Source organism: Dermochelys coriacea, chromosome 5, assembly GCF_009764565.3.
Source record: "Dermochelys coriacea isolate rDerCor1 chromosome 5, rDerCor1.pri.v4, whole genome shotgun sequence".
Lineage (NCBI taxonomy): Eukaryota > Metazoa > Chordata > Testudines > Dermochelyidae > Dermochelys > Dermochelys coriacea.
The window spans coordinates 35,092,276-35,113,850 of NC_050072.1; the positions used below are offsets into that span (position 1 = coordinate 35,092,276).

Consider the following 21,575-nt stretch of genomic DNA (forward strand, 5'->3'; position numbering starts at 1 on the left):
ACTGCCATCATTTTGCTTAACACAGCAATTGGAAAAATACTTGTGGAGAGAAGCATTTCTCGTCACGTGTAGTCTGCAATAGTATTTTATAGTAATAACAATTTTTCTATCTGAGTCTTACTTCTGGCTGCAGTTTTCCAGCTAATATTAGAGCTCAGTTTTAAAAGATTATGGTACAAGTTTCCATCACTATTAATACTAGCTTAACAATTCAGAACTTAGTAATGTAAGTGTATAGATTCATAGATCTTAAGGCCAGAAAGGTCTGTTGTGATCATCTAGTCTGACTTCCTGTATAACACAGGCCAGAGAACTTCCCAGAATAATTCCCAGAGCAGATCATTTAGAAAAACATCCAATCTTTATTTAAAAATTGTCAGCAATGGAGAATCTACCACAACCCTTGGTAAGTTGTTTCAATGGTTAATTACTCTCACCATTAAAAATGTACACCTTATTTCCAGTCTGAATTTGTCTAGCTTCCCTTCAACTTTCAGCCATTGGCTTGTGTTATACTTTTCTCTGGTAGCCTGAATCCTTTATTTAGATGTCTAGATTTACACATAAAGCAGCACAGGTAAGTATGGTTTATAAACCCCCACACCATTGGGGCAGCTGCACTTGAGGGGGTTCCACAAGAGGAGGGAAGCTTTAATTTATGATGTAAACCAGGGGTCGGCAACCTTCAGCACGTGGCCCATCAGGGTAATCCACTGGTGGGCTGTTGGACATTTTGTTTACGTTGACTGTCCCAGGCATGCCCCCCCCCGCAGCTCCTAGTGGCTGCGGTTTGCTGTTCCTGGCAACGGGAGCTGCGGGAGGCGGTGCAGGCCACAGGAATGTGCTGGCCGCCGCTTCCTGCAGCTCCTATTGGCTGAATGGTGAGCCGCGGCCACTGGGAGCTGTGGGGGGAGTGGGGGGGGTGGAAGCAGTGCCTGCGGATGGTCAACATACACAAAATATCTCACGGCCCACCAGTGGATTACCCTGGTGGGCCGTGTGCCAAAGGTTGCCGATCCCTGGTGTAGACTAACTGGGGAATTTTGTGAGTCACTGCATGACCAAACTCTCACCATGGATAGTGTTACCTGCTTCTGGGTTTCAGGATAGGGCACAACTTGGCCCAATGTATCTTACAAAGCAAAGCTGACACAGACTCATTTATTGCTATGCCTCTGCTCTTCTGGAATTACCTCTTCTTTGGATGTGTACATCAAAGTGCCCCTTGTATATAGCAAAATGACTCCTAATGGCTCAGATTTATCAGGGGCCAAAATCAATTTTTGTAAAACATAGCCTCAAACAAATCATATTGGCATGGCTCTAAGGATCCCTTATGATTGTATTAGCTTAGAAAAACATCTCTAGAAGATGAAGTCCTCATGAATTTTAGATACAAATGTGTCTACAACACATATTTATGTCTAAATGGTACTTCCTGACTTGACAGTTTGTCTAATGCTTAGAAATTGGTATGTCACTCAATCTTGATAAAGGCTGAGTGCAGATAATGGGTTCATCAGCCTATCAGAACATAATGAAAATGTTCTGTCCCAGGAGAGCACAGATGCACAAGACAGAATGATCTGTGGGTTGGAATAGCCCATCAATAATTGAAAATACCTTGTTCTTTGATATGCACCTATTAATGCCAGTGATGCAGTGTATGATTTACAGTTTGGTCCCACTTATACTCATTTGTATGGGTAAGTTATTATTTGAGGCACAAGGTAATTAAACAACCTTCCCCAGCATTATGTAGTAGATGATTGGCTTAGCGTGCCTGAATTTAAACCACAGGTATGCTGTGGTAACCAAGGGTACGTCAAAATTATTGTATTCGAATTTTTGGAAGCGATTTTATACATTCAGTCTTGTGTGTCCCCACTAAAGCACGTGAATTTGGCGGAGTGCATCCACAGTACCAAGGCCAACATCTAAGGTTGGAGAGGTGCACTGTGGGTAGCTATCCCACAGTTCCTGCAGTCCCCACTGCCCATTGGAATTCTGGGTTAAGCTCCCAGTGCATGATGAGGCAAAAACATTCTCATGGGCGTTTCTCGGTGTGTGTCGTCAGTCGCTCTTCCCTCCATGAAAGCTACGGCAGACAATCGTTTCTCACCTTTTTGGCATGCAGACGTCATACTGTTCTCAGCAGACGATGCAGTACGGTGCACCGCTTCGCTCCTGGTACTATGAATCCACCTTGCATTTCCTCTCGTCTTTCTATGTAATCTCTATAAGTATCTACTCTTTCTCTTCCTCATCGACCTCTTCCACTGCCAACTCTGCTTGGCCATCGTGAACCGAGCAGCACAGCTTCCACCACCAACTCTGCTCTCCTGCTCTTGCCATGCTACCGAGCTTCTCCATGTTGTCTGTCCTGGGTTCCCGCCTCCGTGAAAGCTACAGAAGACAACCATTTCCTGCCTTTTTTCAGCTATAGTGAACCGAACCGCACCTCTTCCGCTGCCACTCTGCTCTCCTACATTTCACGCCCTTTTTCCAGGATTACCCGTGTAGGCGCCATAGCGCAGCAAGCATGGAGCCCACTCAGATCTCCGCTGCAGTTTTGACCATTGTAAATACCTCACGCATTATACAGCAGTATGTGCAGTACCTGCAAAACCAGGTGAGGAAGCAATGACAGAGCGATTACTATACTGATGAGGGCATGGATACAGACGTTCCTAGAAATATGGCATATGGCGATTGGGAGATCATGGTGGCGTTGGGCCAGGTTCATGCCGTGGAACGCCGATTCTGGGCCTGGGAAACAAGCACAGACTGGTGGGACCGCATAGTGTTGCAGTCCCACGAGGGAGGGATAGCTCAGTGGTTTGAGCATTGGCCTGCTAAACCCAGGGTTGTGAGTTCAATCCTTGAGGGGGTCATTTACAGATCTGGGGCAAAAATTGGGGATTGGTCCTGCTTTGAGCAGGGGGTTGGACTAGATGACCTTCTGAGGTCCCTTCCAACCCTGATATACTATGATTCTATGACTTTTTTTTTTTTTTTTTTTTTTTTTTTTTCCACCAAATGCATCCGATGAAGTGAGCTGTAGCTCACGAAAGCTTATGCTCAAATAAATTTGTTAGTCTCTAAGGTGCCACAAGTACTCCTTTTCTTTTTGCGAATACAGACTAACACGGCTGCTACTCTGAAACCAGCAAAATGAGAGCAGCCCTCACAGTTGAGAAGTGAGTGGCCATAGCCCTGTGGAAGCTTGCAATGCCCGACAGCTACTGGTTAGTCGGGAATCAGTTTGGAGTGGGCAAATCTACTGTGGGGGCTGCTATGCTGCAAGTAGCCAACACAATCATTGACCAGCTGCTATCAAGGGTAGTGACTTTGGGAAATGTGCAGACCATCGTGGATAGCTTTAATGCGCTGGGCCCCCCTAAATGCGGTGGGGCGATAGACGGAAGGCATATCCCTATCTTGGCCCTGGAACACTGGGGTGGCCAGTACGTAAACCGCAAGAGGTACTTTTCCATGGTGCTGCAAGCACTGGTGGATCACAAGGGATGTTTCACCGATATCAATGTGGGATGGCCAGGAAAGGTGCATGATGCTCGCATGTTCAGAAACTCTGGTCTGTTTGAACATCTGCAGGAAGGGAGTTACTTCCCAGACCAGAAAATTACTGTTGGGGATGTTGAAATGCCTATAGTTATCCTCGGGGACCCAGCCTACCCCTTAATACCCTGGTTCATGAAGCCGTACACAGGCACACTGGATAATAGTAAGGAGCAGTTCAACTATAGGCTGAGCAAGTGCAGAATGGTGGTAGAATGTACTTTTGGACATTTGAAAGCTCGCTGGAGCACTTTACTGACTCAGCAAAACCAATATTCCCATTGTTATTACTGCTTGCTGTGTGCTCCACAATATCTGTGAGAGTAAGGGGGAGACGCTTATGGTGGGGTGGGAGGCTGAGGCAACTTGCCTGGGGCCAATTTTGCACAGCCAGACAACAGGCGATTAGAAGAGCACAGCAGGGCGCGGTGTGCATCAGAGAAGCTTTGAAAGCCAGTTTCATGACTGACCAGGGTACGGTGTGACAGTTGTGTTTGTTTCTCTTGAAGTTACCCGCTCCCTATATATATGAAAGGAAATAAAGTCACAATTGTTTAAAAACCATTCTTTATTTGTTGCACAACACATTGAGAGAAATCAGAAGGTAGAATGGGCTGGGGGGGTATTGGGTTAGGGGCGTGGAGGAGGAGGGAAGGACAAATCCAGAAACCAAATCAAAATTTCAGATATGCCAGCTTTCTGCTGCTTGTGCAATCCTCTGGGGTTGAGAATGTGAGTCCCCGTAGCCTTTTCCCCTCTCCCCCTGTGTTCTTGGGTATCTGGGTGAGGAGGCTATGGAACTTGGGGAGGAAGGAGGGCGGTTATACAGGGCTGCAGCAGTAGTCCGTGGTCTTGCTGCTTTCCCGCATTAGATCCACCATACAGTGGAGCATGTCAGTTTGCTCCCTCATGAGCTTGACCATAGCATCCTGCCTGCTCTCATCACATGCATCCCTCCTCTCTTCATGTTCATTTAACACTTTACGGAACTCTGCAATTGTTTGCCTCCACACATTCATCTGGGCCCTATCAGTGTGAGAGGACTGCATGAGTCAGTGAACATGTTGTCCCGACTTCATTTTTTCCGCCTTCTAATCTGGACCAGCCTCTGGGATGGAGTAGATAGGGGCCACGCTGAAACATTTGCACCTGCTGGAGGAGAAAAAGGGAGGGTAGTATTTTAAAAGATAAATTTTAGAGAAGAAAGAGGACACTTTCTCAGTGAAACAGGCAATTCACAGTACACATCACATGTTCTTTCTGTACTAGGTCGCATTTTGCCTCTTATACTGAAGTGCCTGCCACTTTGGTATGAGTAAACCATCACATGCGGCCAGGCAACAGAATTCAGCTTGCAGGCAGCCATGGTAAGCCCTAGGGGCACGCAGGGTTCTGCTTCTTCCGCATTCATTTCAATGCTTTCAAACTGCTGGGCCCTCTTTCCAATAGCAAGCAATGCCTGGTGGGTTTGCCATACAAAAGGAGGGCCTGTGGGCTCTCTGGGATAATCACTTCATACAACAGCCCCCCGACCCCACACCCACCACGTGGCTCTGATGAGGCTCTGAACAGGGATGAGCCCTTTAAACTAAATGTGAATAGCCCAGCACAGCTGGGTTTCCCCCCACCCCCAACCGTGTGGCTCCAATCAGGCTGTCACTCACCAGAAGTGCCTTCTCCAGGGTCATGGTCCGGGAGCCCACCTTGGGAGTAGGGGGAGGCTGTTGGCTCCAGCATTAAGAATAATTTCTGGCTAGGGGAGAAAACGATTCCCCACTTGCCGCCTGTGCACTATCCTCCTCCTCCAATAACTCATCCTCCTCGCTCCGTGCAACTCCCCCCTTGCAGGCATCCATGGACAGTGGTGAGGTAGTGGTTGTGTCACCCTCCATAATTGCATGCAGCTCATGGTAGAAGTGGCATATATGGGGCTGTGACCCAGAGCACCCGTTTGCCTCCCTGTCTTTTTGGTACTCTTGATTTTTGAGCTCCTTGATTTTTGCAGGATACTGCTCTGTGTCCCTGGAGTAGCCTCTTTCCATCATGGCCCTGGAGACTTTAGCGTAGATATTTGCATTTCTTTTTTTGGAACGTAGTTCTGCCATGAGAGATTAGTCTCTCCAACATACATTGAGATCGAGTACCTCCCGTTCGGACCATGCTCGAGCTCGTCTGTGAATCTGGGACTGCATGGTCTCTTGTGATGGTGGACTCTGGATGGTTGCCTGTGATGGTGGACTGTGCTGATGATCGACTGTGCTGATGGTGACCAAACAGGAAATGAAATTCAAAAGTTCCCGGGGCTTTTACTGCCTACCTGGCTAGTGAATCGGAGTTGCGAGTGTTGTCCAGAGCGGTCACAAGGGAGCATTCTGGAATAGCTCCCGGAGGCCGATAACATCGATTTGCATCCACAGTACCTGTAACCTGGAACTGCGATCTCGATTTTAGCCCGACTCCACTTGCCAAGGTGGAGTACAGAAATTGGATTAAAGAGCCCTTTAAATCGAAACACCAGTTTGGTCGTGTGGACGGAATCAGTTTTATTTTGAATTAACTCTGCTAATTCTGAAATAACGGCGTACTGTAGACCAGGCTCAAGTCTCAAACCTTCTTCCCCATCCTGCCCAAATTAGACACAATCCCCTGTATGTGAAATAGATATAATTGGCAGCAGTCACCACTTAAAAAAAAACACATTAACAATACTAAAAAAATCAGTATATTTATTTTCTACTTTAAGTAGTGACAAGACTTGTGATATTTCAGTATCACTGTGGTAGCGTAGTAAATGCTGGTTCCCCCCCTTAAGGGCAATCACTGTGCTTCATGAAATGACCAGAGACTGAGGAATTGAGCTGAATAGATATACAGTACTAAAGTGCATGAAGAGAAATAGGAGGAGAAACTGTGGTTTTGTTAAACATCATTCAGTATAAGCAACTGCATAGGATGAAGTGAGCTGTAGCTCACGAAAGCTTATGCTCAAATAAATTTGTTAGTCTCTAAGGTGCCACAAGTACTCCTGTTCTTTTTGCATAGGGAAATTGAGTTTTCCCTGTTTTAGCTGTTTATGCATGAAGCAGCGTGAACATTCATGACTTAAAGCCTGGAGAGGGAACACATGCTTTTGCACTTTTCTTTCTTTCTTTCTTTCTTTCTTTCTTTCTTTCTTTCTTTCTTTCTTTCTTTCTGTTTAAGTGCCTTCGTTATTTTTGTCCACACCCTCTCATAAATCATAACAAACTGAACAAGGAAGAAAAATAAATTCAGGCACCAGAAATAAAAGAAGAGAACTCTTTTGTACTCCCTTTGACAGGCAAAATATATGCAGAGCCAATTTCTGAGCCTTGTTCAAGTCTGGAGATGGCTGAATAATAACAAAAAAAGAATTATGAATAATTTATTTGCCAAAAAAATTCTCTCATTAGTCAGATGAATTATTCACAATGAATAATTCAGCCAGCTCCATTAAAGTCTTTAAATAATTTCCAATTTATTGACTCAGCCCACTTCTGAAATCCAGCAGTAAAAATAAAAGGACCATTTGCACTTGTAGTCATGATGTTTCAGTGGTACCTCTAAATTCTTACTCCTGTTTGAGGAGCAGAATAGTGACTTTATTATGGGAGTGGGAACTGGGAACTCCTGAATTTTAGTGCTGAAATGCTTCTCTATTGGCTCGCCAAGTGATCTTATACATGTTATTTAAACACTCTGGGACAAATTCGTCCCTGATGTAACTCCATTGGATCCCAAGATGTTATATCAGGGCAAATTTGTCCCTCTATGTCTCGGTTTCACCTTTTGTAAAATGAGGCTGATATATTTCACTCACAGTGGTGCCTTCAAACACACCTGCAGTTACTAGTATGAATCTGGACTAGATGGGTAGCGTGCAAACTTGATTACCATTTGACAGCTACTTAGTAGATTTAGTGAAATGTGTGGGCAGTCTCAAGCCATCTCCTAGCAGACTGTAGTGCCTGGCACATTTGACACTAACAGTCACCCTTGCTGCTGTACTAAGGAGGGAGGCCAAAGATGAACGTGCATGGAAAATGAACAACCCACTCAGCTCCATGTGTGGCGCATCCAAGTCATATAAAAAGGTGAAACACATTCTCAAGACACCATATGGAAGTTTCCACTGTCACTGCTCATGCTGCCCTGCTCTGTGGCTAGAGTGTCAAGCTTCAGGGTTGTCAATCTGTAGTACCTTTCACCAGAACTCAGGTCACTTTAAAAACTGAATGAACATATTTTTGATGATCTATTTTTTAACATTATCTAAGATTTAGTTTAAAGTACAGAATCTCTCTCTTGGAACAATCTCCCTCTTCCTGTTTACCACTCTTTGGCTATTCCATCAAATCTCTTCTTAAAATATTCTGGCCCTGGGTCTTCCTTGCCCTGCACCTTGTGAAGTCATGTACACCACTGCAAAGTGGGTGTAAAATGTATCATTCTGGTGAGGTATAATTTTATACCCACTTTTCACTCACTTTATACTTGTGTAGGGGATTGTATATAGTGCAGGGCAACAAAGAATTGGGTTTGCTTTCTCCACAAAGCCTTGCAACAATGACCTCTGCAAGATTGCTACACTGCCTTCAGCTGATAACATGATTATACCACTCAGAATTGTGGCTGAGCTGTTTTGTTTGTATTTGACCAATACTGCAACTTCCTTCCTTATACCTCATGATAACAGACCACCCATTACCTTCCCAATGATCCTCTGTTTCCTTTTCCTTTCCTGAATATTGAAGCTGCAGACTGTGACTGGATAATTCTGATGCCGTTTTGCATAGCACTGCTGATCTAAACAAATGTCAATGAGTCCCCTATGTTAAATTTAACAGCAGTAGCTGCTTAGGTGAGATTTTGGTTGTGTGAGCCAGGGACCTCTTGATGTCAACTTGATGTCAAGAGGGCAGAGGAGATGCATGAGGTTTTACCCCTGGGTCTGGTACATGCATACTAATTCACCAAAGGGTGGCATCTAAGATGTGTACCAAGAGCCACTAGCTTACTGGTCATCATAGTCACTGCAAAAGATATGTATGGATAATAGTTAAGAAGTTCTGTATCTATACTGGAAATTATGTTCTTAAAACCTCAAAGTTAGAAGCAGGTCACCAGCAGGTGACAGGCCTTGGACAGATTCTGTTCTGGCAGGAGGTAGGAGTTATTTACCTCTCTCTCTCTTATTAGGTGTGTATTGTGCAGTGTATGTATCAAAATGAAGGCCTATTTGCATTACTGAGCCTGAGGCTAATAGAGAGATTGTGAATTCACATGAGAGAAGATCTGCAGGAAGAAACAGAAACAGCCGGTGCGGGTTTGGAGGTGGGGGTACATCATCCTGTTTATGAGGAAAGACAATGGATCTGAGGGCAATAACTGGAGGTATTAAAATACACCCGAGACCCTTCACTGAGAAGACAAGCTGAGAGTGTGGCTTGTTTCATGAGAAATGGATCACAGCTTGTCTGGCTGAAAAAAGAGGATGAGTAATAGAATCAAAGAATATCAGGGTTGGAAGGGACCTTATGAGGTCATCTAGTCCAACCCCCAACTCAAAGCGGGACCAATCCCCAATTTTTGCCCCAGATAGATCCCTAAATGGCCCCCTCAAGGACTGAACTCACAATCCTGAGTTTAGCAGCCTAATGCTCAAACCACTGAGCTAAGACATGACAGTAACTAGTTCAGTAAGACCAGCTTCTAGAATGCACGTTATGATTTTATTTTACTTGTAACCGTTTGTTTCCAATATAGCTACTTGCTCTCATTTAATCTCTACTCTTTGTTAAATAAACTTTACTTGTTTTCACTATACCCATATCTAAGTGCTGTGTGTTAAATGGAGAGGTGATCCTGAGGTGAAAATGGTAAGATGGTGTGTACTGCTTCTTTGGGAGCAGTATATCTGCGAATTCTGTGAGTGGGCCTGGGGCTGGACACTCCAGGGGACACTCGAAGGGCTTGAGGGTTGGAGTTTGCTTATCTCTAGCCTATAGAGAGACAGAAAGCTAGGTGCAGGCCTTGAGTGCTTGTGTTGCCCATGGCTGATAGGGTTGGAGAGCTCCCTCCAGGCAGCACAGGAGCTGAATTTTGGTTTTGCCGGTGGGTACCCAACACTGGCTCCACCTCCTCCCATGGGGGCCTCACCCCCACTCCATCTCTTCCTGTCCCCACTCTACCCCCTCCCCCTGAACACCTCCCACCCTCCACTGGCTCCTTTCTGCCCTCTCCTGCTTTAAGGGCAGTGAGGGGGGAGGGGCAAACAGGAGTGAGTGGGGGGGGGCAGCCCTGCTCAACAGCTGATGGGTGGGGTAGTCTGCTCAACAGCTGATCAATGATGCAGCCGCTGAAGAGCTGTTGGGGACATGGGGCCAGCTGCTGAACAGTTGATTAGTGGCCAGACCCAGGGATGCCAGAACAGCAACATTGGCCAGCCTATTTTTTTTCCATGGGTGCTTGAGCCCCTGATGACCCACGGAGTCCACGCCTATGCCAGGCAAGCCCAGATAATGTTTCCTCATGGCAAGGGCAAGAGGTAGCAAAGTGCCTCACAATCCTGGGAAGCCTCACAGCTGGAGTCATTTTTTTTCTCTTTCTGCAAACAGTGACGCAGCTGAACTATTGACATTCTGAAATCTTGGTGCCCAATTTAGAGACTACACTGTATTACAAAGCAGAGATTCCAGCTGTTTAGCTACTTTTCTTAGCAAGGCCAGTCTGCAGTAGTTTGCAAAGTGTGTTTAACCCATTCAGAACACACATTTTATTAAAAAAAGCTACAAGTTAGCTTTCCAAGCTGGTACCTTTGTCACATCTCTTGCAGCTAGTTTGAGATATTACAGAACAATGCAACATGCAAACACAGTGGGGTGTAGCTAGCAGATTAAAAATCCCCTTCATTCTAGGTCTGACCATGCTCCACTTCCATTGTTTTAAACCCGAGCAAAACTGGGCCATTCCTAAGAGAAGAGCTGCATCCTAGAGCCAACCTTTTAGATGCTGAGGAACCCTGAGTTCAATTGGCATCGAGGGCATCAGTACTTTCCATGATGTGTTTGGCAGATGGCAGACTCAGGCTCTTATTTGTCAGTGTGCCAACTAGCTCTTCTGCAATACTCCAGGTGGAAAACAAACATTAAGACATTTTATTTAGAGGATAAATCCAAGAAATGACATTAGATTAGTTGGAGTTCCCTATTTTCTGGCACAGAAATACTTTAAAGCTTGCTCAGCACTTTATCTCAGATGCTGATTGTCTGTGGTCACAATCTCAGCTTCCTGTTTATGTACTCCTAATATTTCTAGTGAGTCAGCATCTTTTCTGTAAAAATGTGTTGTACAGGACACACTTTTCTTAGACATTGCACTTTTCATGAATGGCAGGGCATGAGTCATCTTTGTTCTTCAATTCAAGGCACTGTCTGATCATGTATTTTTTCTCATGTTTCCTTCAGACTGGTTGCCTTTTAAAGCTTTTCCCCTTACCCAGGAGTTCAGCATTGTTTCAGAAATATAGTAAGTGAAAACAACACTGATCAGTTGTGAGATGCAAGAGCTTAATTTTTAGGACATTTTTGCCTTCAGAAACCTGTAGTTTAGTACCTTGTAAGGGGAGTTAGATGGTACAGTGGTGTTAGAGGGCTTATTCCTTCACCCACTTACTTCCCTGGTCCTTCTCGCATGAACAGAGAGCAACAATACCCGAAGTCCAAAGGTGCAGACAATTGAATGTTTATTGGGGTGAACTTTATTGGGGTGAGCAAGCATGATTCCAGTTTCCTTCCTTAGTGTCCCCCTTCCCAGCTCTGACACCACAGAGCCTTACCTGTGTCCCTGTTCCCATTCCCCTCTTAGCAAAACATGATTCCAATTTTCCTACGCCCATTCCCTGTTCCCATTTCCCCCCATTATTTCCTGATTAACTGCAGACTATATAGTAAAACTTGAGTTCTGCTTAGTTATACCTTAACCAATCATTTTCCTGAAATTTAACTAACCAATCCTAACATATTGTAACATGATTATTTAACCGATTCTATCCCATCACCTTAATTAGTTTACACCCAGCAAACTTAATTATACAGCAGACAGAAACAATCAGACAGAGATTATACAGACAAATATAGGTAAATGGGGACTACCGTGATAGAACAACACAGAAATGAGGATTTCACATCCCAGCTATTGATAAGTGAGTTCTTGCCAGACAGGATGCTAGCACACTAAGTTTCCTTTTACATCTTCTAGGTACTTCCATTTCTCTGGAGGCGATGGCATTATCAGGACAGGACTGTATTCCTAACAGCCCAATAGCACCTTTTTTCAATGTGACTAGGTTGGAATGTGAGGAGGTGACCGGACGCTTCCCAGCTTATGGCTGCCTCTGCTGCTTAGCCAAAGGCCTTACCCTAAGCACAGGGTCTCAGACTGTCACAGTGAGAGAAGGCCCTTACACTGGCAGACAGTGATTTTGATTCTTTCTTTTATACCTCTATAACTAGCCAAGTGATAAGAATACACCTAAATTCTTAGCGTATAGGTCTTTACAGACAGGCCTGAATATCTATATCCTATCAAGTGGCATTTACCAAGATTTTGGTAAAATGGTGGCTTGTATAACAAATTAAAGAAGTTACTTGTGGGTGGGAAGCCCAGGATACAATATATTTTTCTCTACCTCATGCAGATCAGCTCAAGACCTTTGCTGGTGTATATTTCAAACATGAATAAAGCTTTCCCCCTTTTTGGCCATAAACAGAAGTGAAGCCTGACTTTGTATAAAGAAATATGGCTCAGGTTCTCACACACCATCAAAAAGTGGGTGTATTGTTTATAAGGGCATGCTTATTAGGGCAGTAAAATAGCTTGCAGCCACACTGGCGTTCTAATGATGTAGTGCCTAAGTCCCATTTTCAAAAGCAATTTAGGGACTTGGAGTGAGCCACACTTTCCAGGGGCCTTGAGTTCCTATGTGTCTTGTCACTTTTGAAAATGGGAGTTAGGCTCCTCTGTCACTTAGGTACTTTTGAAAATATTCCCTACAGGGTTTAATCTGTGTTTCATCAGCTGAATGTGTTGAAGTCAGAATCCTCTTAAAGGTGGAGTTCTTGAGAAAGCTTAGAGAAGAGATCAAATCCAGAGTTTCCCATGACAATCTTCATATTCGTGACCTCTAGACTTTATTGTTACCACACTTCGTATCTTAAAATTGTTTCAACTGGTTCACAACCCAGCAGGTTATCTGTTGAACAGTGCACGCTGCCTAGAACATATTACCTTGATGCTTTGCTGTCTTCACTGGCTGGCTCCCCATTGAATACTCAGGGTATGTCTATACTGAACCCATCCCACCTCAGCCCCCCCCGAAGCAATGAGTCTCATAGCCCAGGTCAGCTGACTTGGGCTCACACTATGGTGCTAAAAATAGCAGTGTAGACATTCCCACGGCACTCGGGCTGGAACCCAGGTTCTGAGACCAAACCTCCTTGCCTGGTTTCAGAATCAGATTTTAGCTCCATAGTGCTAGCCTGAGTCAGTTGACCTGTGCTCTGAGACTCACTGCTATGGGGTCTTGTTTTGCAAAGTAGATGTCATATTCAATGTTTCAGTCCTCGATTGGCAAAGTTCTCCATAAAAGTGACTCAGGTTACTTGAGGAACCATCTCACTCCCTGTGATCATAACTTCCCATAGTAACTACATTCTCCTGGAACAATGGAATTGTTAACTTTCCAGGAAACATCTTTCTTGGCAACTGACCCATGATTATGGAACTCACTTATGGAATAGATCGGAGTGACAACACGCTTTGGTGCCCTTGGAACAAACATACAATTCATTTCTGAGACTGCAGGATGGAGAGAGAACAAAGGATAAGATAGTCTACAAAGGCCTGATCCTGCTTTCATTGAAGGCAATGGGAGTTTTGTTACTGATAGAAGCAGGAGCAGCATTTGATTGTATATAGCTGAATTTCATCAGTTTTAATAAAAGTTGTTTTTTTCCATTTTACTGCTCAGCTGTTTAAAAAGGGAGTGGAATTTAGGCATTATTTCTTTAGCAATTGCATCATTCATCTAAATTAACAGGTTTAGAAATAGAAATAGTTTAAAAATTTTTAAATAAGGATGAGTTGTCTTGTTCCTAATGTACTTGGGAAAGGCCTTATTATTTATCTTAACCTCTTGTGCAATCTTCTGCTCATTTTCTATTCTTTTTCTTTGTTTTTCTTATTTGCCACTCGCTTCCCTTCATTCCCTTTTCAAATGTATCTTCATCATACCATACAAAACAACAGTTAGAAGCCTCTGGAATAAAAGAAAGAAATTTTAAAAATGGAGCATCGCCCCTGTAATTTATAGCAAGCTGAAATAGTTTCATACGCACTGGAAGAGGTCAAATTGCACAACTGTGCATGTCTGACTGAAGAGACATCCAGGACTATTGCAAACAGGAAATGTTTACACAATTGAGTTGCTAATGAAGGACGCGTGAACATTAGTCACTCTGCATATAGCATGTATTACAGGACAGATTCTACGGACTTTACTCACTCCAACAATCTTCACTATGGGGTGTGTGTGTGTGTGTGTGTGTACGGAGTCTATCAGATCAGCCCCTGATATTTTTTTTCTAATGCATGACTTGATACAGTACTATGTATGCCATGACTTCAGTGAAAAGGGGCTTTTCAGTTGTTAGTTCACTGTTAACTTGTGAATCAGGATTGGGTTTATTGTAAGGAACAATGTATTGTAATAAATTGCCATGGGCAAGGATTCAATTACATAACAGGTATTTTCTGTCTCTAATTTCTTTAGTTATTACAATTCTAATAGAATATAAAAAAATCATGAAGCAAGACTAAGGCAGAGGGGCTAGGGAAGGTTGAGGAAATGGTTCACTATAAGAATCCTGTGTTCCAGGATTTTTTTTATTTTATTTTTATTTTTAAAAAATCCAGACAACAAATTTAACATGTCAGAGGGGAGCTCTTGTTTTAACAGACCTTGTGGAAAGACATTACTTGAAGGAGGAGTTGCGGGGGCACAGCAGATTGGATCAGGGATTGGAATTAGGGTATATGGAAAGGCGCAGAGGCAAGAAAAGGCAGAGGATAGGAATGGGGCAGTTAGTTGTATTACTTGAGTACAACAAAGAAGACAATGAAAGGCAATAAGAGCAGAGAGGTAGATTTTGTAGAGATTTGGTGGTAGAAAATGAAGGGAAGCCATGACTTTGGGGAATAGTCCTCTTGATGCCAACTGAGTTATCTACATATTTAAAGTTAAGCAGGTACTTATGTGCTTCTCTGAATTAGAGCCAGAGTACTCAGCATGTATGAGGATCAAGCCCATGATGAGGCTGGGTGTGGTCAGAGTGGCCCTTAACCTAAAATATGCTGAAGTACAGATGTTTGTAGCCTATGCATCTACTTCCACTACTGTTGCCAGACCTCCCTTAGGGAGCTTTTTTTTTTTTTTTCCAGACAGTAGTTTTTATTTCCATCCATATGTCCCTCTGTTAATGGCAATTTATTTCCTATGATCTCTCTCCTTCCCACCAAAATACATAATACTGTGTAAATTCCACTGCACTTTTCATCTAAAGATCTCAAAGGTCCTTTAAAAACATGAATAAATAAAGCTTGGTTACAACAGAGGGAAAATATTATCTGTAGATGGGGAAGATGAGGCTAGAAAAGTAAAGTTTTCAAGTAACCACTGCTTTTTGATGACTTAGTTTTTGTGACCCAACTTTGGCCTGATTTCAAGAAGTGCTGAGACTCAAAACTCCAATTGAAGGCAAGGGAGTTGTAAGTCCAGCAAACCTGTGAAAAGTGGGTCCACCATATCGCAGTTTGGGCCACCTTTCAAAAATCTAGCCTAAATAATTTACTCCAAGTTACACAGTAAATCAGTTGCATCTGTGATTAGAACCTAGGACTGCTAACTTCCTGAGCCCTCTCTAATGTAACAGCTTCTTTCTAGGTGCCCCTTGGTTGTAGGCTCAGGATCATACTGCTTAGTAGATTTGGGGTCAAGAAGGAATTTCCATCCCCCCGTCAGATTGGCAAGGATCTTGTGGGGGTGGGAAGGGGGATTGCCTTCCTCAGCAGCTTGGGGCATGGATCACCTGTGTATATCTCACCTAATCAATTTTCTGCTATTACAGGCACCTCCAGTACTGGTGGCTTGGCTGCTCCTGTTCTCTGCCTGTGGCATGCTGTCTAGTCTCCTGAGAACTGAAATGCATTCGTCTAACTAAAGTCTTTGGGCTTAGTATAGGGGTAACTGGGTGAAATGGAGTGGCTTCTGATATATAGGAGGTCAGGCTAGGTGAGCTAATGGCCTTAAACTCTATGAAAGGAACTACTTCACAGCATGCATTTATCCCTTATTAGAGTGAGTGTTTGCAGAAAAACTGTAGGTGTTAACTTTTTACATATGAACACTGTTGCTAAAAGAACGCAATTTATGGATTTCATTTTGTATTGGTATGTTACAAAGGTATGTGTACGCTACACCTGTGCCTTTCACCTTCAAAGCCTTCACACAGTTAAGCTGCTCTGAAAGAGTTGATGGCTTGAATCACAAACTCATGCTAGTGAACCTAGTAAATGATGCATGCTTCCCTTTTCTTGTGAAAGAGATAAATAACACTACCATCACAACATTATATTCAGCATCAAAAGAAAATACTGAACTAGAGCTGACAGTTTCCTGTAAAAGCCACTGACCATCTGCTATGTCAGATTTCTGGGTAATGACTGGTGTCAGTTTCACAACTGAGAGCCCTCACTGTCTTACAGAAAGAACCACAAGAACGCCTTTATTTCTCGAGATATTGCGGGGAAGAGCTCATCTGTCTTTGACATTTGTAAGTAAAGGTCAGATCAGAAGTGTTTTCCAGTTCACTAGTAAACTTAAACATTTTGTATCTCCAGAAAATCCAAGTATAGAATGTATACTACTAAAAATATGTACATTAAAATAATAGTGTTTACATTAGTGATGTACATAAAATGTTTCTTTCAGGAGAAGTACTCAATATGGAATTGATTTCTCTCTAATTAAATTAAAGACAGGTTTCTGGAGGGACTAGTGTGCCAACTAAAGTATCGAAGTCTTGTAAAAATGCTGAATCTGCTTTAAATAACACTCAAATAAACAGATGGAAAAACACTATAAATCTATTCTTGCTAAAATTAAGAGCTCACTGTTAATTTGGGGATTTATGATGCCAAAAAGATTTTTAAATAATGACTATTTATTTTTACTAATATTTTTGCTAAATTAGCATATATTTTTATTCTTAGTGAAGGATTAACCTCCTCAGCTATAACCCATAAGCTTCATTTCATTGTAACATGTATCTTCATCATCAACATCACCACTCCAACCTTTTAAGAAATTATCTGATTACAAGTAGAAAGGTTGAAGGACAATTGGGAATAGTCTGTATATCTAATTTTTTTTAAAAAATGAGCTATTAAGACACAATCTTAGTCATTACCTTGACTTCACTTGTATTTTGTCCCCTTTTCCCATATGCTTTTGCATTTGGTTGACTTTCCACATTCTAATCTCTTCAGGGCAGGAATTGAGTCTTCATTTATGTTTTTACAGCAATTGACATTATGGACACAATCAGATATAAAATAAAATAAATAATATAATAAAGCAATAAATATAACAACATGATTTTCGGGACTCTTCTCAAGGTATTTTCTTGCCACTCTCCTCCATAATTAACCAGTCTTTAAAGACAATAAATGAGCCTGCCATCCCTGAACTCTGGTGGTTGTGGAAGGATATTTTAGTCTTCCTGACCCATTCACCTGGCCTCTTTGCATGTCTACCTGGCCGGACCTATAAATTGTAGGTGTTAACTTTTTACATATGGTTGCTTCCAGGGCACAGTTGGAAAAGTTAGGCACTAACCTGCCTTAGCTGGGTAGCACCACTGACGGGACTTTTAATGGTGCTGACAAGAGCAAGGTGACCCAGTGCCTTACATGCCGCTACCCTATCCACGGATTGAAAAACACTGATCTAGACCAACCTCCTGCATAATAGGCCATAGACTCTGACCGAGTCAAGACCATAACTGCTGCTTGAGCTATAGCATATCTTTTAAAAAGACATCCAGTCTTGAGTTAAATATTTCAAGTGATCGAGAATCTATTATGTTCCAAGGTAAGTTGTCCCAATGGTTAAATACCTTCATTCCTAAAAATGTGAACTCCTTTATTTTTAGTCTGAATTTGTCTAGCTTCAGCTTCCAGCTATTTGATCTTGTTATACCTTTGCCTGCTAGATTAAATCTATTCCCCCGTAGGTACTTGTAGACCAGAGGTTCTCAAACTGGGGGTTGGGACCGCTCAGGGGGTCGCAAGGTTATTACATGGGGGATTGCGAGCTGTCAGCCTTCACCCTAAACCTGCTCTGCCTCCAGCATTTATAATGATGTTAAATATCTAAACAAGTGTATTTAATTTTTAAGGGGGATCGCACTCAGAGGCTTGCTATGTGAAAGGGGTCACCAGTACAACAGTTTGAGAACCACTGTCGTAGACCATGATCTTACCCTTCTCTTCCATAAACTAAATATAATGACAGGTTTCAGAGTAGCAGCCGTGTTAGTCTGTATTCGCAAAAATGCATCCGATGAAGTGAGCTGTAGCTCACGAAAGCTTATGCTCTAATAAATTTGTTAGTCTCTAAATATAATGAGTTTCTTAACTCTCTCAATATAACACGTTTTCCTCAAATGTCTTACCATAAGGTAAGTCTCAGTCCCAATGTCTAACTAGAAGACATGTTCTCCTCAATTATTTCCGTGAACGTTTCACCTCTAATCATTCTTATAGCTTTTTCAGAACCCTTTCCAGTTTTCCAACATCCTTTTATAAGTGTTGACACCAGAACTGAACACAGTATTCTAGTAATGGTCTCATTTATGCCATATACAGAGGTACTGCCACTTCCTTAGTCCTACTTGATATCTGACATCTGTAGACTGTGTGCACCTCCTACTACAGCATTACACTGGGATCTCATGTTACAGTGGTTATCTGCTGTTGCTCCGAGTCCTTTTCAGTTTTTTCTGCATTCCAGGGTAAATTTCCCCATCTTGCAAATGTGACATACATTATTTTTTACTGTGTCTAGTTGTGACTTTAACTGAAGATTTTCCCAGCATTGTCTTTCACCTCCCTTAGTATGAGACAATGTTTTGTGTCATGAGGCCCTCTTCCAATAGTTAAATCAGCAGTAGTGATAGCATAACCTTACTTTAATATCTCTGCAGCAATTAGTTCTCAGCCATAGGAGCCTTCACTCTTATGAACACTTCCAATCCATAGGCTCAAAATGCACACAATGACAGCAAAGAAAAAGAGGACAAAAAAGAGAGATTTCAGAGAAAAGAGAATGATTAGAAAAAGTATGTGTTGGGTAAACAGGAAATGTTTTCAGTTCATCCTCTTAACTATGGCTGGCTCAGATGCATGGTAACAAAGTTTATCTGTGGCTTTCACCCAACATAACTTTAAAAATCTCCCTTTCTACTGGTATAGCTACAAAACATACTATGCCAATTCAGCTCAACGTAGTTGTTATTTGAGTGGTATGTTCCATTGAATACTCCTTTTGAAACATCATTTTAATTTCTCTCTTCTCTTATTAACATTCTTTTTCAAATACGTTCGTCTACCTTTTCATGAAGCAGTATCTACCAGACTTTCAAAAAACAAGAAAAGAAGCAAAGATGACATGGGGTACATTGTCAGAGATTTTCTTTATCAAATCACCAATGGTTTTTAGTGAGATGTTATATAATCAGGAAAAACAGCACTGTGAGGAAATGAAGAAACCTGGAAAGCATCTCATTAAACTCAAACCAATGAAGAGGTGACAGCATCATATTAATATTCCTATTTGTACCATCTTATTCCAATACACATTTTCTTCACTACCAGACAATGGTGCTAATGTAATGTGCTGTAAGAGATGTGCTTAATGTATATGAAATGCTTGCCCTGATTATAAAGATTCTTAGCTGTTCCTATTAAATTGCAAACTCATTACGTAGTTGTACTTATTTGATCTGGGCTGTTATTTACTCTGCTTTTAGCTAGACTGATCCTAATATTCGTCTCGTTCATATGCATACAGCGCTTGCATGTGCCATCTCAAGATTAGTACACCACCTGCTTATAGAATTCTCTGACTTAAAGATAATAATGTCAAATCTGTAGTTGTTTTAAATGTTTCTAGTTTTAGGTTCATAAAAGCAGCATTTCTGATTATCTTGATAGGAAACGAACTGAAACACTGTTATGTAAAAGCTCAGTTCTGGATTTTTAAGCAAGAGCCCACAGTACTTATAAGGTAGATTGGACTGGAAAAAAGTGCAAGGAGGGAGGTCTCGAATTCAGCCTATCCAATTCCAAAATGCTGAGGAATGAAGACTCTATGCACCAGTAAATTTGATTTTGTATTTTATATTGTACACCTCTGCATGAAAACACAGTAGCTTCAACTCTGCAGCCAACCTAGCGGTATTAGAAAAACCCTAAGTGGATCAGGAAAACAACTTGTTCAAGATCTGAGTAGATACAGCAGAGTGCAACTCATTAATGCTTGAAGTCAAAGCAAGCACTGTCGCAGAAGCAATGGGAGAACACCATTGTCCAGCAACTACAGGATTAGTGAAATATTTGACAATAATGTGTAGGCAACATTGCTTTGATCGATGTTGTAAAGGTGCGAGATTCCAGTGCTGATTATTGGCAAGAAGAGTATGTAAACAGCTATGATAAAGAATCCAGGCTCTCCTTCTCTAAGTGTAGGATGCTTGAGGAAGGGCATTCAGAAGGCTTTTGTCATTGAGAATCTGAGTTCTTACAACACATCAGCCTGGGAGAAATGACTACAGGAAAAAACATTCATCTTTACAGCTTACTTCTCCTTACGAAAGTAATGCAACCTCATGCTCTAGATTTTATACTTCATGTTAAATCTTATTGCAAAGATGCATTCTCTCATCACTACACATCCTATGTGTACACAAAGCTCTTTGGTCTAAGTGGTAAAAACTGCCACAGGCAAGTCGGATCTAACCAAATGATATAGCTGCCCTAACGAGTCATTTGAAGTTCTTCATTATCTGTCCCCTCCCCCCAAAAGAGGGTGAAATGAAACCAGGCAATTTCCTGTGTGTCTAGTTTTTTTAGGGGGCCTTCAAAGATAGGTTGTAGACACTGAGTCAGGCTCCTCTTTGTTCTTAATCATATGTTCCTGTGGAAGATATTAGTCGTTTGCATCTCTCTTTCTTTAATGGCTTAGAGGTTAAGGTCAGTGACGTACTCTAAAGAATCTTTGTGTGATACTTTACCCATCTTTGGCACTTTGAAACATATGCTTTAACTTTATCTGACAATATGACTCTTATACTGTACCCAAAGCATGTTTTCAGTCGTAGCAGCCTGGCATTTTTAAGGAAAAGGACTTTTTCATGTTAGATAACAGAAGGCTGCCCTGCAGACAATACATGCAAAGGACTTAATTCTTTTTCACACCCACTGACACAGGAGAGAAAAGATAATTAGGAAACTGATTTACGTATCATACAGTCAGAAGACTGTGAAGCAATATCATGAGAAAAACAAAAATATATCTTGCTTATTATCTTTAACACATTAATTTGAATGGATTTTACTGGAAACCAGACTACATGATGCAGGTGTAGCTCAGCATAGTCAATACTGGAGATCTTGCCAAAAAAGTAGATATCTTAACATGATTTTTTTAAGATCATTTGAACAATGATTACAGAAGTCTTCCCACAGTTCTAAATATTAAGATTTGTCCTGTTCAAAAAATCCATGTAGTGGATTGCTAGGTAAATTAAATCTTCCAGTTAACACCATGAAATGGGTACTCATGATTTTGTTAATAATAA

At 42.0% G+C, this 21,575-nt stretch overlaps 1 protein-coding gene across 1 annotated transcript in view; it reads right to left on the bottom strand.

Moving 5' to 3' along the window:
* Window positions 1-12,965: 12,965 nt before the first annotated feature.
* Window positions 12,966-21,575, bottom strand: part of LOC119855815 (chondroitin sulfate proteoglycan 4-like) — an 85,558-nt gene continuing 76,948 nt past the window's right edge. The window contains exon 11 of the mRNA XM_038402584.2: window positions 12,966-13,915. The gene's annotated coding sequence lies outside the window, so the exon portion shown is untranslated. The remainder of the gene's footprint in view (window positions 13,916-21,575) is intronic.